The sequence below is a fragment of the Natator depressus genome, chromosome 1, assembly GCF_965152275.1.
Source record: "Natator depressus isolate rNatDep1 chromosome 1, rNatDep2.hap1, whole genome shotgun sequence".
Taxonomy (NCBI): domain Eukaryota; kingdom Metazoa; phylum Chordata; order Testudines; family Cheloniidae; genus Natator; species Natator depressus.
Window position 1 is genome coordinate 38,595,662 of NC_134234.1, and position 9,786 is coordinate 38,605,447.

Sequence of the window (9,786 nt, forward strand, 5' to 3'; positions counted from 1 at the left end):
ATACAAAAATGTCACAGCACTCTATCACTGGAAAATTGCTTACTCTCTCATTTTTACTATATAATTGTAAAACAAATCAGTTGGAATATAAATATTGTACTTACATTTCAGTGTATAGTTTATAGAGCAATATAAACAAGTCATTGTGTATATGAAATTTTAGTTTGTACTGACTTCACTAGAGCTTTTTATATAGCCTGTTGTAAAACTAGCCAAATATCTAGATGAATTGATGTACCTCCTAGAAGACCTCTGTGTATCCCGAGGTGTACATGGACCTCTGATTGAGAACCACTGTATTAGATCAGTGGTTCTCAATCTTTTCCTTTCTGAGGTCCCCCAAACATGCTATAAAAACTTCATGGCCCACCTGTGCCACAATACCTGGTTTTCTGCATACAAAAGCCGGGGCTGGCGTTAAGGGGTGGGTAGAAAGCAGGACAATTGCCCAAGGCCCCATGCCACAGGGGGCACCGTTAAGCTAAGTTGCTCAGGCTTCTGCTTCAGCCCTAGGTGGCAGGGCTCAGGGCCCCACGCTTCATCCCTATGCAGTGGGACTTCAGCTTTCTACCCTGCACCCCAGCAAGTCCAATGCTGGTCCTGCTTGGTGGAGCCCCTGAAACCTGTTCGCGGCCCCCAAGGGACCATGGTTGAGAACCACAGTATTAGATAGTTCAATAGGTCTCTTCCATCCAGTTTCTGTGAGAGAATAATGTTGTAGAGTCCAGGTGGTAAAAGGGTTGAGCCCACACAGTTTTTAATAGGCATTTTAGATTACATATTTTGTATAGCTATTTCTCTGGAACTCAATGCCATAGAATGTGAGCCCCTCACACTATAAAAAGTACATTAAATTACCTCTAGAAGGCTGAAGTCTCTTTCCTGTCGCCCCCCCCACGCCCTTTTTTTTTTGGAGCCAGTTCATTACAGTGAAAGAATAAGGGTGGTCAGTTTCTCCAGTATCTGATGTCATTACTGCACTAATATTTAGAGTAATGCTGGGCTTCTGCAGAACCATGGTCCAAAATCATTGGCCTTTCACGAATCTTCCTTATCTTTAGTCACCACAATACAAGATCTGCTCCCCACTCCCCCATCCATTGAAGTGTCCTTGCTGAGTACAGCAGGTATGATGGGGAGCATAAAGAGATGGAATCTTACCTATCCAGACCCTAGCATATTCAGGATTTTGGGGGCAAGAAGCTTGAACTGGACCAAAATTTGACTGTCACCCAATACAGACAACAGCACACAGGTGTAGTGTGTTCATTCTGGTTGGCTGTTGTAGAGACAGGACACTGTATCAAATGCTGCTTCCAGGTAGCCCATTGAGCCAGCCCCAAGTATTGAATTAGTTGCAGTTGGTCATTACAAGCATTAATAGAGAGTGGTGGTGGTAGGTTCCTCTAAAAACAGATACATTCGTTTATAATTTTTTTATTTTACATTATACTTTACATCCTGTCTGATTACAGAACGTATTTTTATAGCTGTATTACCCGTCAATAAAAGATAAACAAGGTATATAAAGTAGTTTTATCTACATTGTAAACATGATAGTGACTTCCCCCACCCTCCAGGGCTGTAAAATTGCATTCATATCTCTATCAAAACAGTTTACAGTCAATAATGCATTAGAAGTGTAGTCAGATTGCATTCATCCTAGAGGTAGAAGTGAAACTACTAGAAGGGCTATGGTTACTGCATGTTATTTTTTTTTACAGAAAGCTTTCAGAGATATATGTCTAATTACACAATTCTTAAGAGGTAGGTTATAAAGATAACGTTACAACTACTAACAGAAGCTACTGTACTATAATTGAACAATAAAGATAATAGGAAACACACTTGGTTTTTAACTGTGGAAAGACTGTATAAAATGGATTTGGAGGATTCTTGCCCAATCAGAGCTGCTAGTATAGACCCCCTGTACCCATACAGAGACCCAGTGATTTCAAGGAGGTTCTGCTCAAGCATAACAGTTGGTCCATGCAGATTATTGCAGAATTGGGACCTAATATGGCTAAAACTAAATATATTCATCTGACATTTTACTGTATGATCTGAGGCTCAATGAGGGAAATTGGATAGAGCATTTTGGAGATGACTGCTTTTGTGAAGGGTTAAACTTTTTGTAGTGTTTCCTAGATTTGTCATATTCAAAAATGGTTGTGTACAATTTCAAGTTTATTTTATCCTGTTATCCAAGATTTATGCCTTTGGCTAGTATGGGAATGTTTACTGTGTTAATAGTTTAGGCCTTGACCCTGCCACTCTGTGAATAAAGTCTCAGATATGCTTGAATATTTGCAAGATGGAGTCCTAGCTGTTCATCCTGGGAATATTTATCCACATGACTAAATTTATATACAGAGATCTATTAATGTGCTTAATATTTGCAGGAATCGACCCATAGTCATGTAAAACTATTGCAATACCAGTGTTAGAATACCATTAGCAATGCCATGCTTTAAAACTAAAGTGTTTTATTCAAATGTTAAAAGAGTCATAAAATGTTTAAATTAATAGGCCCTTGGCCTGGTTTATATTTTCTACAAGGAAAAAAAGATTACTTTTAAAAAAATTCCAGAAGACAACAGAAATACAGGGATGGTGATTGTCAGATGGCTATTAAGAAGGTTCTCCTGTTCTAATAGTATCCACCATCACCAGATAAAGAAACAGATCTTTAAAGAAAACCTTGTTTCATAGCATTCTGTCTGGCAAGGAATCACTTACCAACAATTGTGATTGTGAAATCTATACCGCTATTGTTTTGTCTTTATTGTCCCCACTTCTCTATTATTTATCTGAATATTCTCTATTTCTTTAATTGTTATGCAACAAGCAAAAACTAATTTTGCAAGATTTAAATCAACTAAGGTGGTGGGGTTGATGAAAAATACTGGTTTTTAGTACTTTAATTTAAAATGATCAGTTAAGGTATATATCAGCAGGATTAAAGTTTAACTATATAAACTGGGGTCCAAAAGGAAGTTCTTTGGAACCTATCTCCAGGACACAGCCCAAGATCAGAGCTGCCAGACCTCAACGTCCTGCCAGCTATATCTTGCAGAAGCTGGAGTCCCCAGACGATCTAATCTTGACTGACCACCAGTAAAAATTCATCTGCCTTATTTGGAGTTTGTGTGCTTAGTGTGGGTATTCCATTTTAGTAACTGTTAATAGATAAAAGTAGTATAAGGGCCCTACTGTCAATCAAACCCTAACCCCGCCCCTTGACCCTTTAGCCCAGCCCCAGCTCAAGGGGGCCCTACTGTCAATCAAACCCTAACCCCACCCCTTGCCTGGAAGTCCCGCCCCCATTTGGGATTTTACTTCCGGGGTCAAGGCTGCCACATGACCAGAAGCAAGGTGTGTCATGTGACCCCCCAACCCAACCCCTTAGCCCCACCCCTTGACCCCTGCCCCCCCTTCACCGGAAGTCCCATCCCATGGGGGTATTACTTCCAGGGTCAAGGCTGCCACATGCCCGGAAGCAAGGTATGTCATGTGACCCCTCTAACAACTCCTCCCACTGCCCTCTACCAATCAGGATGGGTTTTGTCCCTATAGGACCAGCCCCAAGAGGAGATTTGACCAATCAGGATGAGTTCCGGGGCGGGGTGACCTGTCCGGAAATGATTCGTGTGACCCCTCTAACAACTCCTCCCACCAACCTCTACCAATCAGGCCACTCCGAGAGCAGATTTGACCAAAATAGGGCAGGTTCTGGGATGGGGTGAACCGCCCAGAAGAGGGGCGTGTGGCCCCTCTGCCAATCAGAGCACAGCACCATCACCCCATAAGTCCCAGTGTCGGGCAGAAGAGGCTGTCTTTTACCAAGAGCGTGTGTTTTACAAATCGTGGAAACATGGATTCCTTTACCACCCCCATGAGAACTTCAGACTTTGTTTTAGCCCCGAGGGCCTTCGACAAACCACAGACAAAGCACTACATCAGCGACAGTTCCAAGGAGGAGGAGGGGGCGATTGAGGGGAGCCCTTTGGCCCAGCCATTGATGGATACACCGGACCCTGAAACCCTATCAGCCGCTTGTGGGACCCCGCGATGAACGTGATGGCCTCTTGTTGTCCACCCCCCTGGAGGAGGAAGGTGATCACACTCAGGGAAGTCACTAGTGGACAAGATGAACGGAAGAGACAACGCTCAGGTAAATGAATGCTTAAGAGGTGACGGTCGAGGTTGGGGGTGTAACGGGGCTAGGAACCAGGGATTGTGTAAATCAAAAACCAAGCAGTGCGGTGCTTATGCTGTTTCTTTTCTAAAAAAAAAAATAAATCTCTCGACAGTTCGACGATGCCTTTCTAGAGGACGCGGAGACCCTGGACAGCGTTGCACCAAGCAGCGAAGATGAACCGGGCCCACCTTGTTTTTGCTCAACGCCAATACAAAATGTTGAAGAGGACTCCGAGGATGACAGCTATGAGGAGTTTAGGAGGAGGCTTGGCATGGAACTGACTGAGCCAGTGCCACGTCGTGAGCGTAAAAAAGTCATGCGGACTATTGTACGCGTTGTTGTTTATTCTGTTCTTAATCACTGTCTTACGGAAAAGCTTTTTGAAGATTGTGAGGGCTGTGTCATAGATGCACCAGGCCAGCGGCACCATGACTGTGTGACTTGGACTTCAGTGGATATAAACTGCAAGCTCCGGGGCCTGTGTGCTGAGCTGTGTTTGGAAAGCTTATTAAACACTGTTATTGCCATAGGTTATGCTATTCAATGTCTGTGCCTAACCCAAGAACATTTAGCACAAAGGGTGACCTTGATAAATGCTGTGCAATTCAGTGGAGACCCTGACCATGTTTTAAAGAAAAAGACCAAACCGGAAGATGTCTGCTTAGAGCATTATATTGACCGTCTGGTCCGCACAAAAAGTTACAGAACCCTGCTTAAGAAAAAGGCTATTTGTAAGAAATCTAAAAGGATTAAGTTAGAAAATGGTGAGGGGCCAAACATGCGATATAAAACTTGGTAGCTGTAAATTTAAAAAAAAAAATCTATTGAAAAGGGCTTTGTGACTATCTGTATTTCTGTTAAAAGGTCTCTGGCCCTTAAGGGAGCTTATAGTTTTTTTTTTTCTTTCTTTTTTTAATGGAGCATCTTGGTTTGTTTTCAAGGAGCTGTATGTCTTAAATAAAAAAAAATTGTTTGTGAGAACCTAGCTCTTGTGTCTTTTGTGTAAGAGAGACCCATTTACAGCAAAAAAAAAAAAAAAAACCCTGAAATGTATGTTGTGGGAGGGGGAAAAATATCCTAAAAATGTGTTTACAATAAAACAAACAGGGATAGTTCAGACATGTGGTTGAGTACAATAGAGCTGACTTATTCTGTTGAACTGAACGGGTTTAACCACCCCCCTCACTGAATAGCCAGGGTGCCTGTGATTACTCACCCTTGTTGCCATAGGGTTAATTTTGATGGGGGTGCACCCATAGTAAGGGAGGTAGGTGGGTGAGGATGGTGAGTTCTGATTAATATGAAATGAAATAAAACCTCAGGAGTTCGCAGATGCTATTGGACAGTTTAAATATAACCCCTGGAGTTGGTGGAACGCCATAGGCCAGTTTAAATATGGCCCAGGAGTTGGTTGAAGGCTACGGGGCACTTTTTCTAGAAAGCACCCCCGCCCCACCAAACTTTAAGCATGAAAGAAACATGTTTTTAAAAACAAAAACAAGCCCCAAGACATTCATTGATATCTGCAAAGGGCCCCTCACTTGAAATGGTTACTGTGATGTAAGCGGAGTCAGGATGGGCTCCACCCTGACATCTGGTGGTGAGGTGTGGCAAGTAGTGGAAAAGAACTTCAGGGGCTGATCTCAATTTGCATAGGCACACCCACCCCGCCTAGAATGAGGCCATAACTGCCCAAATGGTCACTTTGGCTGTTGTGGGATCCCCAGTGTCTTTGTTATTGGGGCGGGAAGAGTAAATTGTTATTACCCTGATTATGGGAACTGTGCTTGGAACTGTACTTGGCCTTTTGTTATGATGGAGGGACTCACCATCAACTGAGTAGCACTCGCTAGGCAAGGGACATGGGTTCCAAAACTCTATGAAGGGAGAGAGACTTGAGACAGGTATTAGTACCTAGTGGTGTGGGCCCCTTGGTGAGGGCCTGAAGCACCAATTGTACCTCTGTCTCTCTCTCCCCTGTGGAATGTCAGAGCTAATTTTGGGTCTATTAAGAGTCTTGCTACAGGTACTGTGCTGCATTCACTTTGGCCTTATGGTGCACCAGCACTAAGGCCCCCACTACTATGAGCTGAAATCACTGAGCACTATGTCAAGTAGTGGGGAGCCGGAAGATCTAGAGTGCAGTGGTGCTGTTCGTGGATAGGCTGGCAGAGCGGCGCTGTTTGTGAGACAGCGGTGTGTTCATGAGACGGCGAGCTGAGCAGAGCTGTTCGTGAGACAGCGAGCTGTGCAGAGCAGAGCCGGTCGTGGTGGAGCGGAGCCGTTCGTGAGACAGCGGTGTGTTTGTGAGACGGCGAGCTGTGCAGAGCGGAGCCGTTCATGAGACAGCGAGCTGTGCAGAGCAGAGCCGGTCGTGGTGGAGCGGAGCCGTTCGTGAGACAGCAGTGTGTTCGTGAGACGGCGAGCTGTGCAGAGCGGAGCCGGTCGTGGTGGAGCAGAGCCGTTCGTGAGACAGCATAGCAGAGCAGAGCCCTGTGGGGCAGCCAGCTTCAGGACACGTAAGGTGCCCCTTACCCCTTTCCCCCACACACAGGCACATTTTAGCCAAACTGGGGAGTAACACTATGCAGATGAACTTTTGAACTCTGGGGCTGGACTTTTTGGACTTTGGGTGATTTGTGGATTGCTGGACTCAAGAGACGTTTGGGTGCTGGGACTCAAGAACCCGAGGGAAAGGGGCATGCCCCAATTTGCTTGGGGTGGGTTTTTTTTGCTCATGGGTTGTGTTATGAATCCTGTTGGTGGTGTCTCCCCAACATAATGCCACATTGTTTCTCTCTGTTATTAAAAGGCTTTTTGCTACACTCAGACTATGTGCTTGCGAGAGGGGAAGTATTGCCTCTTGAAGGCGCCCAGCGGGGGTGGTATATATTTGTCCCAGGTCACTGGGTGGGGGCTCGAGCCGGTTTGCATTGTGTTATTGGAATGGATCCCCTAGATATTGAACCCGGCCCTTGTTGCTGCCAACTCTGATGGGCAGAAGGGTTACAGTAAGAAGGCCCTACCGGGGGGGGGGGGGGGACAAAAAGTATTTGAACTTAAAAAGAAAAAAAAGAAAAGGAGCCCAATTGTGCAGAAAACTTATTCCCCACCCCCGATCACAAAAGGGAATGCTAGGGAGGGGTGATCTAATCAACCTGCTAACTATTTTGAAACAAAAGAGTTAGGATGGTGTAAAAAGAAAAACCTCAGCTAGCTTGGAGACTGTCTCTTTCAACAGAAACTCTCTAGAATTGCTGCTGGACTGCAAGTGGAGGTATGTTCCCTGTTTTTTTAACTCTGAAAAAATATATATATTATATAATGCCATTCTTTGGCCATGCTGTCTTAGTAAATAATGGTGCATATCTTTATTGCAGTGTGATCTGTTTAGCATGGAGCCAGTAACTTTAAGTTGCAGTTCATCACCAGGCCAAGGTAAAAACCATTTTTAACTGGAGTTGTACTTAATAACTTCAGGTATTACATAGGTTGAATAGGGATTTGGGAGCTAATACTAACTAACATTTTGGCTTGTTTTTTACCCCAAAGACCCCAAGCACACATGCCTGGGGCGGGGCGGGGGACAGAACAACCAGGGGTCTTTTTAAAAGCATGTGGGTTTATTGAAAAGTATTTTGTTGCAAACAGTGTTTTAAACTCTCTGTGTGTGTGTATGTGTGTGTGTAAAACATAGGTGGTTTTTAAAAAGTATATGTCTACAAACTGATGGTGATGGTGTGTTTCCAATTAACAGGGTTTTTACTTTGCAAAATGAGATGTATATTTTAAAAAAAATATTTGTGGGGGTTGTTTTCGAAGTGATAGAAATAAACTCAAAACCTGTGTTTGTTGTACAGCCTGAAATGGATTATTTTGTTTTAAAGCTATGACTTTTTTAAATAGAAAAAACACCCTAATGGATATTTTTTATTTTATTTTAAAGTTTACTAGACAGTTTCATGTGTTTTATTAGAATGTTGTTTGCTTTACAGCACGGTCAAAACATGAGCAGGTAAAAATGCTCAAAAGAAAAAGGAAAGAGACAACTGAAAAGAAAAATTCACAAGTATCAGTGACAGATGGATGGATGAAGCCGGGTAAATATATTTTGCTTATTAGTCTGGTTAATTTTGCAATGTTGACATACCCTAGATGTCAGAAGCCAGTGTCTCATCAGGGAGGGGGTTCCTCCTCAGCTGATGGAATTCTGGGGAAACTGAATGAGCTATAAGGCCCTGAAAAGAGCTATCAACAAGGATCATTGGGCTAGTGCATCACCCTCCCTTGGCATCAGCTTGTGATGGATCTGAAGGGTAAAAATCACCACATCCCAGTAACCCCTTGGGAGGCTGATGGCTGGGGTTCTGTATTCAACACTCTCTCCTTCCCCACACCCAAGCTGCAACTGGGGCTGGTGGAGGAAAATGAGTCATAGGACTTGAGTAACCTCCCCAACCCCAGCAGAGGCGAGTGAGTAAGGCCCCACATATGTCCTTTGTGCTCTTTAAGATAAGCTCCTTGCTTCCTTGTGAAGATGTATGGCTGCTGACCAAGGAGAAGAAGCAAATCTGATCACCTCCCTCATTCTCTTTTGCACTAGGCTTGGTGGGGATACCAGCAGGATGAAATCTCAGCAACTCATGCTTGAATAAAGTCACCTTTTTAGTATTACCAGTAAAGGGAAGAAAAAACTGACTGATATAAATTATCAATAGCCAGATCATATCCTCCATGGGTCAAACCTCCACAAGAGACACTTGCACAATTTGATATAATAGGCATCACAGAAACCTGGTGTAGTGAGGATAATCAATGGGACACAATCATTCCGGGGTACAAAATATATCGGAAGGACAGAACAGGTCATGAGGGGGCCAGGGGGGTGGGGGAAGTAGCACTATCTGTGAAAGAAAATGTAGCATCAAATGAAATAAAAATCTTAATTGAATCCATATGTTCCATAGAATCTCTATGGATAGTAATTCCATGTTCTAATAAGAATATAACCATAGGAATCTATTATCGACCACCAGACCAGGACAGTGATAGTGATGATGAAATGCTAAGGGAGATTAGAGAGGCTAAGAAAATCAAATAACTCAATATTCGTGGGGGATTTCAATTATCCCCATATTGACTGGGTACATGTCACCTCAGGATGAAATGCAGAGACAGAATTTCTCTATACTTTAAATGACTGTTTCTTGGAGCAGCTGGTACAGGAACCCACAAGGGGAGAGGCAACTCTCGATCTAGTCCTGAGTGGAGTGCAGGATCTGGTCCAAGAGGTAACTATAACAGGACAATTTTTTTTTTATTTAAGACATACAGCTCCTTGAAAACAAACCAAGATGCTCCATTAAAAAAAGAAAGGAAAAAAAAAACTTTAAGCTCCCTTAAGGGCCAGAGACCTTTTAACAGAAATACAGATAGTCACAAAGCCCTTTTCAATAGATTTTTTTTTTTAAATTTACAGCTACCAAGTTTTATATCGCATGTTTGGCCCCTCACCATTTTCTAACTTAATCCTTTTAGATTTCTTACAAATAGCCTTTTTCTTAAGCAGGGTTCTGTAACTTTTT

General features: G+C 43.2%; 1 long non-coding RNA gene across 1 annotated transcript; it reads left to right on the forward strand.

Annotated features, from left to right (window-relative positions):
• Window positions 1-6,146: 6,146 nt before the first annotated feature.
• Window positions 6,147-8,299, forward strand: LOC141981808 (uncharacterized). Its single transcript, XR_012637928.1, has 4 exons — window positions 6,147-6,720; window positions 7,443-7,478; window positions 7,582-7,639; window positions 8,197-8,299. It is a non-coding gene; the product is annotated as an uncharacterized LOC141981808 (long non-coding RNA).
• Window positions 8,300-9,786: the final 1,487 nt, after the last annotated feature.